The following is a 20,893-nucleotide window of genomic DNA, read 5'->3' as shown; positions in this document are numbered from 1 at the left end:
CCTGCAGCCCTGCACCATCTGTCCTCTGATTGTACCAGTTTACTCTCTGCATGCATTATCTCATTTTCTGTCTGCACCAACCCTCTCCCACTGCCTGCACCCTCTCATGTGCATCTGCAGAGGCCTATTAAGATATGGCTGCTGTGTGTATTACACAGTGCTACCATGTTAAATCTTTCCCTTCTCTGCTTGTAGTCTCGCACCATGTCTGCGTCTGCTTGCACTATCTGTGTCTCTGCTTGAACTATTTCACCCTCTCTCTGCGCCATCTTTTCACTGACTGCACCATCTGTCCCTCTTCCTGCAGCCCTGCACCATCTATCCTCTGATTGTACCAGTTTAGTTTCTGCCTGCGTTATCTCATTTTCTGTCTGCACCAACCCTCTCCCACTGCCTGCACCCTCTCACGTGCATCTGCAGAGGCCTATTAGGATATGGCTGCTAGTGTATTACACAGTGCTACCATGTTAAATCTCTTCCTTCTCTGCCTGTAGTCTCACACCATGTCTATGTCTGCTTGCACTATCTGTGTCTCTTCCTGAACTATTTCACCCTCTCTCTGCACCATCTTTTCTCTGACTGCACCATCTGTCCCTCTGCCTGCAGCCCTGCACCATCTATCCTCTGAGTGTACCAGTTTACTCTATGCCTGCATTATCTAATTTTCTGTCTGCACCAACCCTCCCCCACTGCCTGCACCCTCTCATGTGCATCTGCACAGGCCTATTGTGATATGATTAATTCTACTTTGGTGAGAAAAAAGTTACATGCAGAGGCTAATGTGAGCACACAAAGGAGGAGCCTCTGCAGATGTACATGAGAGGGAGCAGGCAGAAGATGCACCCAGAGAGAGAGGGATAGTGCAGACAGAAAATACAGTTCCAATTTACAACACTATCTCTTCACCAGCATTTATTCAAAACATGAGACACAATATCCAAACAGACATGGGAGATTATAGAAAAAGCTGCAAATATATTTTTTTTAATTTACACTGGCAATCAGTGTGATCCTGGACAAAAAGTTTAAAACCAAACATTTTACCAAAACACATTTACCACACAAATAAGTTTAAGAGACAGAACACATTCTATCTACTTCAGCACTACAATACAGTGCAGAAACGTGAATCATTTTCAAAATAAATTTCCAATTTGCAGCATTACTTTTTTACCAGCATTACATCCAAACATGAGACACAATATCAGAAGAAAGAAGACAGTATAAGCAGAGAGAGGTAGACTGTGAGGAGAGACAGGGGAGATTATAGAAAAAGGTGCAAATATAATTCTTTAATTTACAAAGGCACTCAGTGTGATCCTGGACAAAATGTTTAAAACCAAACATTTCACCAAAACACATTTACCACACGAAAAAGTTTAAGAGACAGAAAACAGCCTATCGACTTCACCACTACAATACAGTGCAGAAACCTGAGTCATTTTTAAAATATCTTTCCAATTTGCAGCATTACTTTTTTGCCAGCATTACATCCAAACATGAGACACAATATCAGAAGAAAGAAGACAGTATAAGCGGAGAGAGGTAGACTATGAGGAGAGACAGGGGAGATTATAGAAAAAGGTGCAAATATAATTCTTTAATTTACAACGGCACTCAGTGTGATCCTGGACAAAAATGTTAAAACCATACATTTTACCAAAACACATTTACCACACTTAAACGTTTAAGAGACTACATTACAGTGCAGAAACCTGAGTCATTTTCAAAATACATTTCCAATTTACAGCATTACTTTTTTGCCAGCATTACATCCAAACATAAAACTCACACTGTGACCATCGACACATAACAGAAATCCTTCAATTCAGTCAAATGATTACTACAGTGAAAGGGGGAAGGATGAGGTCTTGCTAGTAGTGTTGTATAAAGGGAGCAAGGGTGAGGGAGAGAGAAAGAGAGAGACAATGAGAGAGTGAAGAAATAAACCAAAGAAAGTAAATCACATGGAGAGAGGGAGTTAGAAAACAGGAGTAAAGGAAAGGGATAATGACAGTGAGTTAAAAGATATGAGAGTAAGGAAAGGAGAGTGATAAAAAAGCATATTAAGTAACAGGAAAAAGGAGTAATTGAAACAGAAGGATTTATAGAAAAAAGAGGAAGGAAAAAGAACAGTGCTGAAGAGAAAGGAAGACAGTGAGACAGAGTGAAAGAGAGAGAAAGTGAGTAACTTCCACATTAGAACGCATTTATATTATTAACTTACATTGCACAACATATATCCCCTTACAAATTAATAACTCACCTTTAAAAATGCTTTTGAAGATTTAGAACAGTGTCAATCACACACCAGATTTTCTTAAGCAGAATCTCTGAAATGTACCTCAGACACTGCAACCACAAAATGGCCCTGATTCTCTCTAATTTTTCACACATATTTCTGTACATGACCAATTAAATTTCTTCCCACACTAATTCAAAACCAAACCAACATTTTAATTGGTTGTACATTTCAACACTATCAACCTTCCCCCACTGCTCTCTCTGACCGTTACCATGGTAACTCTCCATAGAACACCTAACTGAACTCAAAAGGTGAAAAGTTCATCTCTCAATGTTGCAAAACAAAGCAGCAAGTGTGTTTGACTTCTCAATATTCCAGCTTATCCTGTGCAATGTTCTTTTCTAAACCAATAGTTTTATTCCTTTTAAAAAACAGTAGGATGCTCCCTAGTTTTCAATGTTAAATTATCAGAAACCACCAATCATTTCTTTGTGTTTCAAGTGCACTGAATCTCATCCACATTTTTTTCTAAACTCCAAGTTTTCAAACTGCCATTTTCTTTCCAGAGCCCATCTGAGTACAACCAGATCTGCCTTCAAGATGCTTAGAGTATGGAATGTAGGGCACAGTTTTATATTCTGTAGTGAAAGGTAAGCAGCAAATAGCTACTTTCTCAACCTTGATTTACCAAATGTGGATATTATGTGGCTTGGCCAGAGAGGATTAAGATGTCACCAATTGATACCATTGGTAAAATCCTTTTTGCATCTCCCAAACCTTGACCTCATAATTGTGCACTGTGGTGCAAATGACCTGTGCACTTTGACTGGGGTAGGTCTGGAAATGCTTTTAAAGGACACCTTTGGGCAATTGATGTCACTTTTCCACAAACTGCCTTTGTATATTCTAATTTATGCCACAGGCAAAAATGGAACTGGTCCAACCAATATTGTCCACAGATTAAGAAAGCAAGGAAACATGTGAATAAGTCTGTTTCTGCTTTCCTCAGAGACTATGGTATGGGTTCTATATACCACAACAACTTGCGTTACAACATGCAAGGCATCTATAGGAGAGAAGGTGTACATTTCACAGATGACGGGAACAGAATCTTCTTTTTAAACTTTAGACTCTGCATCGGTACTTACTTGTAGGCACAAAAAACACTCATTGAACACAACGGCTCTTTTTAGAGCCAAACAACATCTAAACACTCAAGCTTATTATTTACCTGTCTTTTTTTTGTTGTTTTTTTCCACCGTGCGCGCAACGTGCACGCACCTCGCAAGTTAAAAAAAAAAAGGTTTTGGGGCCCTTTGGGGTCCTTCGGGGACCCCCTGAGAAGGCCTAGAGGGTCAGGGAGACTCTACCCTACCCCCATTTCACGTTCTCAAATTTTGTTTTTCACTCTCTTCTGCCTCATACACAAAATGGCGGCTAACGGGTGCGAGCACCGTGCGCGCACCTCGCAATTTTATTTGAAACAAAATAAATGTTTTTTTTGCCCTTCGTGGACCTTAAGGAACCCCCTGAGAAGGCCTAGGGGGTCAGGGAGACTCTACCCTGCCCCCTTTTCACGTTCTCAACTTTTGTTTTTCACTCTCTTCTGCCTCATAGACAAAATGGCTGCTAAAGGGTGCGAGTACGGTGCGCGCACCTCGCGATTTTATTTGAAACAAAATAAATGTTTTTATTGCCCTTCGTGGTCCTTTAGGGACCCCCTGAGAAGGCCTAGAGGGTCAGGGAGACTCTACACTACCCCCTTTTCACGTTCTCCACTTTTAATTTTCACTCTGTTTTGCCTCGAGAGGTGCGAGCACCGTGCGCGCACCTCGAGATTTAAAAAAAAAAAACATTTAGGGGACTTGGGGGTCCTACAGGGACCCCCTGAGAAAGTCTAGGGGGTCAGGGACTCTCTACCCTGCCCCCTTTTCATGTTCTTCACCTTTATTTTGCCCTCTTTGCTGCCTCGCACTGACAAAATGGTGTCCAACGCTTCCTGGTTTCCACCGATTCGAATGTTGACAGACGTCTAACAGCAAATCAGAATTCCGTTCGCGCACAATGGTGCACGCACAGGTGCGTGCACGGGTGCGCGCACGGTGCGCGCTTATAGATATATAAAAAAAATTCCATTTGATTTTCTAAACAACTACTGGAAGGATTTACACCATTTAAACAAAAGGCCGATCTGCGAATCAAACTCTACCATTTTGCCAAATTTCTTGTAATTCCGTTCATCCGTTCGGGCTGTAGCGGTGTCTAATCGTCCTATGGAAAATTGCATGAGGAAAACATGTTTTGGGATCCCCCTTTTTTGTCAGCCCCGCTTCACGCACGAATCACCCCCAAACTTTCAGGGAAGGAGCAGAGCAGAGCGGGGCATCTTCTTAGAGAAATTCATCAACCGGCGCCAAAGTTATTCCCAATGAAACATCAGTATACTTGCAATTATTCAGATAAATCCCTGAATAAATAAATAAGTATATAAATATTTAAATATTTATCTAACAAAGTGCAGTGTGCCAATACATGGTTAAAAACGAATGAAAAGACACACACACACACACACATATATATATATATTCACTGAAAAAACCATAGGTTTCACACCAGTTATAGTTAGGAATTAGCATTTAAAAAACCTATTAAATTCACTGACAAAACCAGTTATAGTTAGCTGGAAATTTTACTGATATAAAACCAATGAAATTCCACGTTATAGTTAGTTGGACTCACTATAACTTGCGCGTGCAATGCACTGCTGATGACGTCACATATTACATCACTCATGACATGGTCAGTGACATCACTCATGACATCACTGATGACACCATCCAGTGAATATGTGTCTTTCTGAAAAATAAATATTAGTGAGTAATGTTTAAATATTTAAATATATATATTAGTGTTTCACTTTGTGTATAAGTGGCTACATGTGTTGGTAAGTAGCTACATGCGTATGTATATGGGTTATTAGATGTTTCTCTTAGTATCAGTATGAGTGTCTATATGGTTTGGTGGGGGTATTACTTAGCACATAGATGCATGAGTGACTGACTCTCTGTTTGTATGTGTTTTGAAGACAGCATATGTGCAGGACTGTATGGGTGGATGAGTGTGTATATGTGTTTGTTAGTGAGTGAATGACTGTCTCACTAGTGTCTTTATCAGTAACTACATATGTTTTAATCTAGTATATGTGAATATTGATGTATATAAGTGAGTATATGTGAGAGTAAGAGATTGTAAGAGTTCCTGTTTAAATAAGTATGTGTTTCTATAAGTGATTGTTTAAGAGAATAAATATGTGTACTTTTCAATAGAAGTAAGGTGGAAGTGTGTGTATAACTCTATATTCAAATAAATGGATGTTCAATAGTTTATTTGCACGTGTGAGTATGTGTGTGAGTAACTTTTGGATGACTGTCGGTGTGTAACAGGATGTATAGGTGTATCACTTCATATGATGAGTGAGTATATGTATGAGTGACTATATAGAACTGTTGGTGAATGACTGGATGTGCATATAGATGGTGGAATTACTGAATTGCTTGTTGTAACTGATATGGGTATCTCCATTTTTTTTTAAATTTCAGTTTCTATTTTTGAATATGTGTTTCAAGGGTTACATTACAGTGAAAGGAGGTCTGTCACTATGTCACAAGGATGGTGTCATCAGTGATGTCATGAGTGATGTCACTGACCATGTCATGAGTGATGTAATATGTGACGTCATCAGCAGTGCATTGCACGCGCAAGTTATAGTGAGTCCAACTAACTATAACGTGGAATTTCATTGGTTTTATATCAGTAAAATTTCCAGCTAACTATAACTGGTTTTGTCAGTGAATTTAATAGGTTTTTTAAATGCTAATTCCTAACTATAACTGGTGTGAAACCTATGGTTTTTTCAGTGAATTTCAAAGGTTTTTTAAATGCTAATTCCTAACTATAACTGGTGTGAAACCTGTGGTTTTTTCAGTGAATTTCAAAGGTTTTTTTAATGCTAATTCCTAACTATATAAGACCTGAAAGCCCACCAGGAATCTCCAGTATGCGCCAGGGGACTGCATTGCAGAGAGGTGTAATGAAGCCACAACCCTTTTTACACCTCTCTGCAACGCAGCCCCCGTGCATGTTTGAAGAGGGGAAACTAATTCCCCTTGCATACTGGGGGCCCCTGGGGGCCAATTAGCCCACCTGGAACCTCCAGTATGCGCCTGGGGCTGCATTGCAGAGGTGTAATGAGACTATGCCCCTTGTTACACCTCTCTGCAACGCAGCCCACTGCCGCGTTTGCAGAGGGGGAACTAATTCCCCTTGCATACTGGGGGTCCCTGGGGTCAACTAGTCCACCAGGAGCCTCCAGTATGCGCGAGGGAGCTGCATTGCAGAGAAGTGTAATGAGGCCACACCCTTGTTACACCTCTCTGCAATGCAGGCCACTGGCGCCTTTGCAGAGGGGGGACTAATTCCCCTTGCATACTGGGGGTCCCTGGATCATATCTGCCCAAACACCGATATTCCGAACGATTGTAAATGACTTTTCTTGAGAAACATTTGGATTTGGATTATCATGTCCTATACTTTGGAATTTTTGAAAGACTGACTTTGAGGATGCTATAAATTACTCAAGTCTGCCCGAATTGTGTGGGTAAAATTGATACCTAGTCACTTTTAATAAGAATATACTTATGTCTCGTCTAACATTTGGAAGAAATATCTAGTTATATGACAACGGGATACCGACATAACTTGAAGGAAATAAGAACGCCCTGAAGAAGTTCTGTTGTATAGAATGAAACGTTTCGGCTGGCTGTGGTACATAAACTTAAGGAAAATAAAAGCATTTGAATATACACCAAGATTCAGCGCTTCAATAAGTACTCTAAGTGATATGATTTGATTGGACTCATTGTGAAAGTGGTGCTGTGCCAAACTTTTGAATATTCTCCACTACTCTCTACTACTTACTCTCTCCCACTCTCTACTACTCACTCTCTACTGCTCTCTACTACTCACTCTACTACTTACTCTCTACTACTCTCTACTACTCAGTCTCTACTACTCACTCTCTACTACTCTCTACTACTCACTCTACTATTCACTCTACTACTCTCTACTACTCACTCTGCTACTCTCTCTACTGCTCTCTACTACTCTCTACTACTCACTCTCTACTCTCTATTACTCACTCTCTACTCTCTACCTCTCTACCTCTCTACCTCTACACCTCTACCTCTCTACCTCTCTCTACACGCACACATATAGACATATATGCATATATATATGTGCATATGCATTTATATATATGTATGTGTATGTATAAAAAAAACAACTAAACATTTTTTTTTCTAATCAGCTACTTTTAAAACTGTCATTCTTTTTCCCCATGGTACGCTCCCCGGTGCGCGTACCGGGCGCTCCCCCCGCGAAAATCAAAAAAAAAAATTTTTTTTTTTGCCCCGTGGGGCCCTTTTATGGCCCCCACATCAAACCTAGGGGGTCAAGGGGGGTCTACTCTGCCCCATTATGGTCATTTCCCCCTTTGTTTTGGCCACCTCTTGTGTCTCGATCCTACCGAGACACAAGATGGCGGCCGCTCCGGACTGTTTAGAATGTTTACAGACACCCCAGAGCCAATCAGCTTTCTGCGCGCAAGTCGCGTGACGCGCCCGGTGCGCGTACCGGTGCGCTTACCGGAGCGCTGCTATAGATATATATATTTTTTTGAACCTTAATTACTCAAAATCCACTGGAGCACATATCTTGAGACATAGCAAAGGCACATCGGGCTACCAGTCCCTACAATTTTGCCAAGTTTGGTGGAAATCCATTCAGCCGTTCGGGCTAAAAGTGAAATCGACCGCCCTATGGAAATTAACATGGGGAAAACGCGTTTTGGGACCCCCCTTTTTTCTCGGCCCCCCCTTGACGAAACCCCCCCAAGTTTTCAAGGTCTGCTCAGAAACAAAATGTGCCATTTTCCTGAAAATTTCAGCCGATTCCGTCCACAAACGCCAAAGTTATTAGACATAGAATTTTCAAAAATCCCATAGACAAATAATCCTAACTATAACTACCTACTGGCGACCGCCAGTAGGTAATATATATATATATATATATATATATATATATATATATATATATATATATATATATATATATATATATATATATATATATATATATATATATTACCTACTGGCGATAGCCAGTAGGTATATATAGTTAGGATTATTTGTCTATGGGATTTTTGAAAATTCTATGTCTAATAACTTTGGCGTTTGTGGACGGAATCGGCTGACATTTTCAGGAAAATGGCACATTTTGTTTCTGAGCAGACCTTGAAAACTTGGGGGGGTTTCGTCAAGGGGGGGCCGAGAAAAAAGGGGGGTCCCAAAACGCGTTTTCCCCATGTTAATTTCCATAGGGCGGTTGGCCTCACTTTTAGCTCGAACGGCTGAATGGATTTGCACGAAACTTGGCAAAATTGTAGGGACTGTTAGCCCGATGTGCCTTTGCTAGGTCTCAATATATGTGCTTCAGTAGTTTTTGAGAAATTAACGTTCAAAACAAGATATATATCTGTAACAGCGCTTCGGGCAGCGATCCGGTCCGCTTACTTTTCGCGAAACGGAACTTTGCGCGCAGAAAGCTGATTGGCTCTCTGGTGTCTGTCAACATTCTAAACAGTCCGGAGCGGCCGCCATCTTATCTCTCGGTAGGATCGAGAGAGAAGAAGAGGTGAAAAACGAAGGGGGAATTTATTGAAAGGGGGCAAGGTATACCCCTCTTGACCCCCTAGGAATGTTGTTGGGGTTATTAAAGGGTCCCGTGGTGAAAATAAAAAAAAAATGATTTTTCACGGTAGAAGCGCTTCACGGGCCGCGAACTGGGCCGCAAACTGGTAGCGAAACGGGAATTCGCCATTTTGTGCTTCGTTTTAATTGTTTAGAGACAAAAATTATCGCCGCACATCGGCCACAATGCATGAATATCGCTGAAAAGTCAGCGATATTCATGCATTATCCAGCAAATGCTCTTAGCCATGTTATCCACCTTCCATTGGATAACATGGCTAAAAACTGCTCTGTGCGTGAGCTTTTTTTTTTTTTTTTTGCTGCGTGACGTTTGTTAACGTTCGATTCGATGGAAATCAGGAAGTGTTGACCACCATTTTGTCACTGCGAGTAAATATTTTGTTATAAATGAATCCTTATTGATAAACATTGTCTGCGCCATCTTGCGTTTTTGACCAATGCCACAATTTTGTCGTGCACGGCAGCCATTTTAGATGCCTTGACCAGGGCCACTCTCTGCACGCCGCCGATCCTCAGCATGGCTCCCCACCCTCGCAAGCATCTCCCCCACGCACTGGTCACCCCCGCTCTTTCTCTCATGCATGGGCCATATACTTCCCCCCATCTGCGCTGCTCTTCTCTGAGAATCACACCCTGTGCCCGCCCGACACCTCCCTTTCACCCTATTCACTACCGCACCCTCTGACACTCCTCTTCCTCTGTGTCCGATTGTCCAGGCCGGACCTAGGCTATCACCTAGCCCTGCGGATGCAGTTTATGGCCCCAGCTGTAGAGTATCCAGACATGCCAACCCTCCCGATTCAGGCGTGAGACTACTGATTTCAGTGCTAGTCTCCCGCCTCCCGATTCCTGCAAGCAAAAACCCGGGGGCATATTACCAACAACTAGCGATAATTTTTGTCTCTAACTTGTTTAGAGACAAAAATTATCGCCGCACATCGGCGAATTTTATCGCACATAAACCTTGCTATTAGCAAGGTTTATCGCAAATGCGATAAAAAACGGCCGCAATGCATGAATATCGTTGAAAAGTCAGCGATATTCATGCATTATCCAGCAAATGCTCTTAGCCATGTTATCCACTTCCCATTGGATAACATGGCTAAAACTGCTCAGGGCAGGTGTTAGGTTTTGGAGATATTCGCGCTTAGCGCGAATATCTCCAAAAGTTGGTAATAGGAGATAGCGATGGTTAGGGACTGTTTCCAGTCGCTAAAATCTTGGCACGCCCACTTTGCATGTCATTAGTGATAAATATCACTGATATGCAAAGCGGGGCCCAAGATGGTCGCTATCTCCTTTTAGCTGTCACTAACTGGTGTTAGCGACAGCTTGGTAATAGGGAGTTAATTTTATCTCTTTTTTTTGGCTTTTAAAGCCAAAAAAGCGGAAATAAACCCCCTTGATAATATGCCCCATGATTTCTCGGGGGTTTCAGCTGACAGGGCTTGGTATTGTGTTACGTGCTAATTCTTCCAGGAAACGTCAGAGGGTCGATGCAGGGGTTCTAGAAGGGGTGATAAACCATTTAAGCCTCATGAACAAGCGCATGGTCTTTTAAAGATTTGTGAAGTACTCGGGGCGGCGGTGTGTGTGTGCCCTCTTTCAGGAGCGGGCGGGGGGGGGCACTGCCAGCAACTTGCCAGGCCAGGCAGTGTTCAACACATGCATCACCCTTTCTCTGCCTGCTATTGCGCTCCATGCTTCGGAAAGGTAAGAAAAAGAACGTGCATTTGAGTTTGAAATGTCCGATCTTGTAGCAGTACACTTGCAAAGCCCACACATGACAATAACCCGATTAAAGGCCCCATTCACCCGATTTTTTAAACATATATAGCACTCCAACAAAGTTAGATTTTAAAACTTTATTAACTTTTAACTATAATGAACGGAACAAAAACTGTAAAAACATTTAAACATTTTTCACCCAAAAAAGCAACAATGGTCAGAAGCTGTCTTTTGTGCGAATAGTCCCAAGGCAGCACAACGTGCAGAGTTCTGGACGGCACCCAGGTGATGTCGCCTGGGTGCCGCACTGGTTTTGGGATCCTACAATGCTGCTCTGAAAATTGGCGTGGGGCGTCCCGGGTGGGGCGGGGGAGGCCTCGTCAGTAGCGGTCTGTTGTGCGAATAGTCCCAAGGCAGCAGAACGCGCTGAGATGTTGATGGCACCCAGGTGATGTCCAGTAAACTGCCGCACTGGTTTTGGTATCCTACAATGCTGCTCCGAAAATTTGCGTGCGGCGGCCCGGGGGGGGGGGGGGGGGGGCGTGGGGGAGGCGGCGTGAACGGGCCTCCCCAGGTGGCGGCCATCCAGCTGAGTTGCGCCCGCTCTTGCGGCTACAGCGTCTCGCTCACCATGTTGTTGAGTTGCTCCCACTCTTGCAGTGCAGCGATAGGCGCCTGCCACATGACTCTTAAAATGGCGGACGGCTCTTCGGTTTTGGGCCTGGTCCACTGAAATGGCCCTGGGACACCTTGGAACTCGGACGCTTGCCTGCTAGGGCTTGGGCTCCATTCTCGAAAAGCGTCCCCTCAGCCGTGAAGATTCTACAAAAGTCTTGGGGGCCCCCGACTCCCGCAGGCTTCCGGTGGGGAGCGGCTGCCATGATTGCTCGCGGAATGACCACGACGGAGCCACGAGATGGTGGTGCTCTCATGCTGACGCCAGCTTCAGTCTGAATGATCCAGAAACAAGGTGGGGCTTTCATCGTTTGGGAAAAAAAAATGTTCTAAACCAATGAAAAGTGTTATTTTTAGGTCATATGACCAAGCCTTCCATCTTTAGGAAACCAAAAGTAAAATGAACCAATGAAAAGTTTTATAAACAAGTCACATGACCTGTTATGCGGCATAGGGCTACAAAAAGCGTAGAAAATCCGTTGGCACGTGAGGCGGCGTCAGTAGCGGACCGATGTGCGAATAGGCCGAAGGCAGCACAACGCGTCGAGATCCGGATGGCACCGAGGTGGTGTCCAGCAAATTGCCGCACTGGTGTGGCCATCCTACAATGCTGCGCCGAAAGACGGCTTGTCCAGCTGAGTTGCGGTCACTCTTGCGGTACAGTGACTCGAACGCGCCGAGATCCGGATGGCACCGAGGTGGTGTCCAGCAAATTGCCGCACTGGTGTGGCCATCCTACAATGCTGCGCCGAAAGACGGCGTGTCCAGCTGAGTTGCGGTCACTCTTGCGGTACAGTGAGTCGAACGCGCCAAGATCCGGATGGCACCGAGGTTGTGTCCAGCAAGTTTCCGCACTGGTGTGGCCATCCTACAATGCTGCGCCGAAAGTCGGCGTGGGGTGCCCCGTTGGCTTATGAGGTGATGTCAGTAGTGGACCGATGTGTGAATAGGTCGGAACCAGCACAAGGCGCCAAGATCCGAATGGCAAGTCCTGGATGTTGAGTGCCTCAGTTGAGAGTTCTGAGCAGTGCTTGTAAGACTGTCTGAAGCTTATTTGCACCTGCTGCAGCTTCACTATTGCCCTGGTGTGGCCAAAGGTCGCACATGACATAGGCGGCCGGCTCCCGAGGTCCGGCGGAACTTTTTTCCTTTTCCTTTCTGCTTCTTTTCCTACAATCCGTTTCATCTGAAGACACGACCAGGTCCCTGAATGTGTGCAGGGGGACGCTATTGATTGAATGAAAATGGCGGCTTGACACAAAGCTGACTCAAGCGTTGCTGTTGATGCTATACAGACAAAAATTGGTTTTCAGTTTGTACATTCTTCAGGATTTTTTTTTCCATCCAAGTCTGATTGAGAGTTTGTAGAAAAATGGCTTCAGATTTTCCACATACTACTCTTCAACATTCTTCCTAAACGTAACAATGTGAAACTCACTAGGAGAACGGCTGTTTCTGTTTCCTTTCAAAATGCTGCCAACAATATTTTCTGAATGGAAGACACCATCTTGTAGCATAAAGGGCCGAAAGGGGTTCTGGTCTGGCCGATGGTTGGTGGAGACATTTTGACTATATCTTGGACCTGCCCGGCCTCGCCCAAAATGGCGCCGGTATAAATGGGACTCGTAACTCCTTGCCCGCAAATGTATATCTAGAAAATGTTATTGTAAGTGGCCCTGTCGTATTTTAATTACAAAATGTACGTCCACCGATTCCGCAACTGTTAGACACCTTTGTTCTTGCAACCTAATGGCCCGCTCGTTACGTTCCTCTACAGTGTAAATGTCTCCTCATCATATACGATTTCAGTTTGCTCCGTGGCCGGCCCACGTGGTTATAGGCCCGTATTTGTATACTGACATTTTCACAATAAAGGTTTTTAAAACAAAACACGGTAGTAGTATTTACATTGGTAAAGTTTTTACTTTTAGTCACTGTTTTCGAATCAGTAAAAGGCAAGTGAAATAAAGCAGTCCAATTACATGACGGATAAAAGGTATAATATGTAGGAACGCAGTAAAGATAAATGGTCAAGGGCAGTTGTGTTTTTCATTTCTGCAACATAAAGTGATCGATAAGAATCTGATAATCAGGCGTATCGGCGACTAAGACAGCAGGCCGAATCTCTTTTACTCAACGGCTCCGTCATGGAAGGAAGAAACGCCCTTTTTCTCGAAAAAGGAATATATTTTACTTGCAGGACAGTTGTAAATTTTCCGGGAAAGTACATTAGCCTGGAATATTATAACATATGTTTAAAAAAAAATAATGTTCGAAAACAATAAAAAGCGTAATTTTTAGGTCATATGACCAAGCTTTTCATCATTAAAATAACAAAAGTAAAATGAACCAATGAAAAGTTTTATTAACAAGTCACATGACCTGTTATGCTTACGTTACGCGCTGCGCGCCGCGCCTCGGATCACTTCTGGGTGCGCTAACGCGGCGTGTCATATAACGCATTACGCGACAACGTAGGTCAAGAATATAGTCAAAATGTCTCCACCAACCAGCCTTCGGAACACAACCCCTTTCAGCAGTCCAAAAAGTTCTGTTAAATGACAACAGAGGGGACAGGCAACAAGAACCATCAGTCAAAGAGGGGAGGGCAAGTTCTTCTCTTCCGGGTCATGTTGGGGCGCTACCGGAACTGATCGAATTGGTAGTCTACAGTGTTTCTGGATGTTTCAGACTAAAGCTGGCGTCAGCATGAGAGCACTACCATCTCGTAGCTCCGTCGTGGCCATTCCATGAGCAATCATGGCAGCCGCTCCCCACCAGAAGCCTGCGGGAGTCGGAGGCCCCCAAGACTTTTGTAGAATCTTCACGGCTGAGGGGACGCTTTCGAGAATGGGACCCAAGCCCTATCAGGGAAGCGTCCGAGTTCAAAGGTGTCCCAGGGCCATTTTAGTGGACCAGGCCCAAAACTGAAGAGCCGGCCGCCATTTTGAGAGTCCTGTGGCAGCCGCCTATCGCTGCACCGCAAGAGCGGGAGCAACTCAACTACATGATGAGCGAGACGCTGTAGTCGCAAGAGCGGGCGGTAAACAGCTGAATGGCGGAAGAGGCACAGTGTAGCAAAAGCGGGCGGAATGGCAACTGAAACGGTAAAGGGGCGCCCCACTACAGCGTGTCTTCAGGTCAAACGGATTGTGGGACAAGGTCCAGAATTGAAGAGTCATCAAAAGGCAAAAAGTTCCGCAGGACCCCGGGAGCCGGCCGCCTATGTCGGGGGCGATCTCAGGCTACACCAGTGCTATAAGACTTGGGGAGGGTGTCGGAGCCAAGCGTCTTCTCCGAGTCCATGGCCATCACACCGCCCCTCAGGGGCCTCCGTCAAGCTGTTTAGGAAGGTAACATATCACATTGTTTTCTAATGCAGTCAGGTCCACAAACGACACTCACTTACTTTGAGAATAGTGAAGCTGCAGTAGGTGGAAATAAGCTTCAGACAGTGTTACAAGCACTGCTCAGAACTCTTAACTATGGCACCCAACATCCAGAACTTATGCCATTTGAGAATGGCAGTGACATTGAAGCAACTCAGGGACCAAAACCATTAACGTACTTTCACGTATGAAAATCTTACTTGGGGAGGGGGCAGGAGCGAAGTGCCCCCTCCCAGTCCGCGCCACCACACCGTATGTTGAAAATCTGAAGCCATCGTTCTACAAAGTCAACCAACCTTGGATTGAAAAATCTAGAAAAATGTACAAACTGAAAACCAGTTTTGGTCTGCATAGCATCAGTAGCAACGCTTGCTATCAGAGTGCATGAGTTTCATGCTCGATCGATTGAGCTAGCCGGATCGGGCAATAAAAAGTATAAAATAGTTATGTAAATAGTTATTTAATAAAATGTTTTACCCTGTTTCTTTGCTGGTGTGTTGTCTATATTTTTAATATTTGCATAGGGTTTGTCGTTATTTTGGGCGGGGTGGGTGACGGAGTCGAGCTGTCTTGCAGCCCTCATGGTGTGGAGCTCAGTTCATCTCACTATTTTCGTATTTCTCATGAAGGGTTGTTCCTAATATTTCTATTTTAGCGAGGTCAAAAAGAGATCCAATTAGTGGCCTACTGATTTTGCTCGATTACTTTTATTTTTTTACACGATTTTTCACTATCTGCAAAGACTAAACAGAGTATTGCGACTTTGTGCTTGTTTGTAAATAGAGAATGATCCAAAGAGAACCAATTCTAAAACAGTAAATGCTAGGATAACAATCAATCAATTTATTTATTTATTTATTTATTATGCAAATTATAACGCGCAGACTAAACCCGAAGGTATCAAGGCGCCTATCAAAATCAATAAACAGAAAATACAAAATATCACTACGGGTATGCAAGTGTGAAAAGATGAGTTTTAAGCGCGGATCTAAAAGTTTGCAAAGAGGGACTGGATCTTACTTCCAAAGGGAGGGCATTCCACCACTTGGGTGCCAGAAAGGAAAAGGCCTTACCTCCCCATCTTGCTTTTCTGACACGGGGTACAGAGAGGAGAAGTTTGTGACTGGAGCGAAGATTCCTACTAGGGTTATGCCGAGAAAGAATGGATCCCATGCTTGAAGGACTCGGTTTAGCAAGAGCTTTATACACCAGGCACATGGATTTGAAAAGGATCCGGTATTCAACGGGGAGCCAGTGCAGTTGATTTCGGGCTTCAGTGGCAGAGGCACGTTTTGGTAGGTCAAGAGCAAATCTCGCTGCCGCGTTCTGGACCACCTGCAAGCGCTGTAGGTGACTCTTGTTCAGCCCTGCATACAGCGCATTGCAGTAGTCCAGTCGTGAGCCCAAAAGAGCGACAGCAAGTTGCTTTCTTGCCTGGGGTGACAAGAAGTGCCTGATTTTCCTCAGTATGTGGATAATCCCCCAGCAGGTCGAAACAGTCCTGTTGACCTGTTGGCACATACTAAGGTTGGGGTCGAATCAAATGGAGAGACAAGCAGGCACGACGGATTACAACGGGGGCAATGGTCTGCGTTAACTACCGTTCACTATCTGCAAAGAGAGAGTACTACTAAGAGAAAAGAGGGGAGGGGGGGTGCAGCGTTCAAAGCACATCAGCATGCATAAATACGCAAATGTTTTTATCTATCACGTACTTGACATTTTAAAGCTTTTCATATTTGCTATTAAAAAACCAATGAAATTCACAGAAAAAACCATAGGTTATAGTGGATATATAGTTAGGAATTTGCATTTACAAAACCTTGAAAATTCAATGAAAAAACCATTGGTTTTAGGCCATATATAGTTAGGGATTTGCATTTACAAAACCTTATTTTACTCGCATAAAACCATTGAAATTCCATATATAGTTAGATGCGCTAACTATATATCGCGCACCCGCAATCCACTGCTGATGATGTCACATATTACATCATTCATGACATGGTCAGTGACATCACTGATGACATCACTGATGACAACTCAAATGACATCACTGATGACATCTCAAATGACATCACTGATGACATCACTGATGACAACTCAAATGACATCACTGACAACATCACAGATGACATCATTCATGTGTTAATACGATGAACCTCTACAGACTCTGATATATCCTTAGATACACTCAGTGAAAACAGACACTCACAGATTGTCACTCATCCATGGAGTTACTCATACACCTAGACAGTCATGCAAAGAATCAATCACACCTCCAATTCCTCAACTATACAGTTATACACACCTTACTTATTGAAACATATTCTAACACATATTTACTCTCTTATATAATCCCTAATAAAAGTTCACAATGATCCATACAGCCACTCACACATTCACTGGCTCTAATGCACAGTTATTTATATATGTCAACTGTCACATGGAGTGTGTTTTACATATGTACTTACTTTGACATGTATCACTGAGATATCCATTCACTCACCAATACACTCATGCACACAGTCAACCGCCCATACAGCTGTTTCCACATGCACTTTTGAAACCATACATCTAGTGAATCAACTGCTCACACATCTATGCACAGAGTCACACACCTCCCAGCCACCCCCACACACACACTTACTCTCCCATAGAAATACTTAGGCAACCAATCAATAACCCATATAGTTACTCATATAGCTACTGATTAACACATGCAGCACTTCATAGAACAACAGATATAATGATGCACAAATTAATACAGTTTAATCACTAACCCATGCACTCAGTGAGACACATTTAATCACTCCCTCATACAATCAGTCATGCACCTACTAAATCCTTTATCCAGACATTTATACATCCACTCATTCTTCAATATGTAAGACATATTTTAACTTTACAGAAACATACAGTCACTGGATGTTGTGATCAGTGATGTCATCAGTGATGTCACTGACCATGTCATGAATGATGTAATATGTGACATCATCAGCAGTGGATTGCGGGTGCGCGATATATAGTTAGTGCATCTAACTATATATGGAATTTCAATGGTTTTATGCGAGTAAAATAAGGTTTTGTAAATGCAAATCCCTAACTATATATGGCCTAAAACCAATGGTTTTTTCATTGAATTTTCAAGGTTTTGTAAATGCAAATTCCTAACTATATATCCACTATAACCTATGGTTTTTTCTGTGAATATATATATATATATATCTATATCTATACTACTATAATAAAGGAAGAACTTTCAGCCTTTGAGGCGGGTAAACTCGGGAACCACAGCGCCAATCCACACACCCGATACACCGTTGGAATCGTCAGGGTGTGTAGATGGTTATAGGCTATATAAATGGAAAAAAAAACGTTATCTAAAAAATTTACAGTAAAAAAAACAGCAGTCCCTCCGAAGTAGCGCCGGCCGCGACTTGCGTGCTCACGTCAGGAGCGTGGGGAGAAGCGGCGTCCAGGAGCGCGACAAGGAGTGGCGGACATGGTGCGGGGGAGAAGCGGTGACGTGAGGAGCAGCGGACAGTCCAGCGGTGGTGCGAGCAGTGGACAGGCAGCAGGAGTGGCGCTGAGGTAAGGGGACCCATGTCGGGGCAGGTGGGGGTCGGGGCAGGCGGGGGTTGGGGCAGGCGGAGGACGGGCTCGGTGGGGGCCCGGGCTGCTGGACAATGTCGGGGTGGGCGGGGTCGGGGAAGCCTGCTGCTCCCGGACAAGGTCGGGACGGGTTGCTAGTATATATATATATATATATATATATATATTGCGACAATTTAAGGCATTTTACTTGGTTTCTTATTCACTAGTATAATAGTAACCATATTTCCTTTGTTAGCTATAAGTTCCTCTGTGAACTGAATATAGAACTACACTCAAAGTGCTTAGGAAAGGGCTGTTTTAAGTGATTAAAGTGCTTAAAAATGAATAAATAAATAATCGCAATTAAATTGGATTTACTTAATAACCCAATTTTCTGGGAATAACTAGAAAGATAAAAAAGTAAATAAATAAACAAAAAAGTGGACTGCTGATAACAATTAATATCATGGATGATTCCAAGTATTCAAATCAACGTCGATATATATATATATATATATATACATCACCAGTATGTAGTTATAGTGAGGACCTTGTTTCTATTCAAAAAGTGTTTTTTCTTTTCCCGATAACTTTGGCACCGGTTGATGAATCTTCGCGAAATTTGCAAAACTATTGGGGCACTCTAGACAGCTCCTGTCTTAAAATTATTGGGGTGAATTGTCAAGCAGGGGCCGAGAAAAAAGGAGGGGCCCAAAACGCATTTTCCCATTGGTATTTTCCATAGGAAACTTAAGACAAAGCTACAGCCCGAACTGCTGAACGAAATTACACCAAATGTTGCAAAAAGGTAGCCCTTGGTTCAGAGAGAGCCTTTTGTGTTAAATGGTGTAAATCTGTTCAGTAGTTCCGGACAAGTTTAAAAAACAAACATTTTTGATATCTGGGGCAGCTGTGGGTTCGTGAATCCTCCCGGGCACAAGCTTCACGCTGATTGGCTGCCAAAACTCCAAAACAGGAAGTGTTGGCAGCCATCTTTTGACTTGTTAGAGTCACAAGAAAACAGTAAAAGAAAGTGAAAAATGAAGAAAAGGGGGCAGGGTAGAAACACCCTGACCACTTAGGCCTGCTGAGGTAGTCCCACAAGGACCCGCAGGGCAAAAAAAAGCATTTTCTTTTTTTTTAAACTGCAGAATTTGAACTGGGTGCGTGAATCCTGCTAAAAATAAAAAGTAAATCTTTTAGATTTTGAAGCTCACAGACACAAACCCCTGCACTCGACCTCAATCTTCGTGTTGTTGTTAAATTAATACCGTCTACACTTCTTCATGTGTCCTGTGTGAAACTCAGCATAGAGAGCTCCTAAGAGCTGGCATAGTAAAGAAGGGGGATTGGCGGTACCCGGCAACGGCTTGTAAAAAATCAAGAATATTCAAACCGGTTGAGGAAGAGGCTGTGGCCCCGTCAGGACAGGGGTATGCTGTTGGACAGGTAGCCGGCAGCCTGCAAGGAGCGGCAGATGGAAACAGCCCGGCCAGCTGACATCGCTCTTCAGCTCTAATATTGCAAACCTCTTTACTCTCATCTACGTGCCAGTGCCGCTTTCTCCAAGAAGGGAGACAAAATCTGCTACCACCCAACATAGTAGGCCAGGAGGGGATGCCCAGACGCCGGTGCCTAAAACGCCTAAAGTCCTTCATCCCTCAGAGCTGCTGGTGTCTGCCAGAGAGGGTCCCTTGGAAGAAGCTTATCTCCAGGTGGAGCAGTGGGAACAGCAAGTCCACCAAAAGCATAAGGAGCTGCGGTTGCAAGGGGCCGTTGAGCCAGAGGACTAGGTTAAGGGTCCCATGAGGCCAAAGCACACCAGGAAAAAGGCAGAGGAGCGGACCAACGATAAGAGAACGGTCTTTGTGGGCAATGTGCCGGTGTCCTTTACTTAGCAGGCACTGCGAGCTCTCTTGAAAGGTTTCAGGCCATTAAGTCTGCCCGCTTCCGCTCAGTGGCCTGTCCAGAGCCCACCCTCAACCGTAAAGTGGCTGCCATTCAGCGCCAGGTGCACCCCAAGCGTAGGAGCATCCACACCTATGCTGTTTTCAAGGACGAGGCAGCAGCTGGTTTGGTCCTAGCCTGCAATGGGGCCCAGGTGTAGGGTGGCTTCAACATCTGAGCCTCTGGTAGCCACATTCATAACAACCAACCCTCAGCCTTTTTTGGCCAACCTACCCTCCGATGTTGAGTACCAGGGTCTGAGTGACTGATAGAGGGCGCAGGTCACCTCCTCAGTTTTACCATACTCACCTGGGCCCTCAATCATGCAAACCTTGACCAGGTAACCCTGCCTATCAATAATTTATTTACTTTAATTAGGACTTAACCTATGCACCTTGACTTACCAATCCTTGTCATCGGTACCTAAAGTCCTAAGGGATCAAGGGAGTTAGAATAATAGGTAGAAAAATAACATTGATACTCAT

At 43.7% G+C, this 20,893-nt stretch overlaps 1 pseudogene; it reads left to right on the top strand.

The window, feature by feature from the left end:
- Positions 1 to 4,309: 4,309 nt before the first annotated feature.
- Positions 4,310 to 20,677, top strand: LOC147663118 (RNA-binding protein 34-like; annotated as a pseudogene).
- The last annotated feature ends 216 nt before the right edge of the window (positions 20,678 to 20,893 follow it).

Source organism: Lissotriton vulgaris, unplaced genomic scaffold (genome assembly GCF_964263255.1).
Source record: "Lissotriton vulgaris unplaced genomic scaffold, aLisVul1.2 SCAFFOLD_2667, whole genome shotgun sequence".
In the NCBI taxonomy this organism is placed as follows: Eukaryota; Metazoa; Chordata; class Amphibia; order Caudata; family Salamandridae; genus Lissotriton; species Lissotriton vulgaris.
This window is presented reverse-complemented; position numbering and strand designations above follow the sequence as displayed.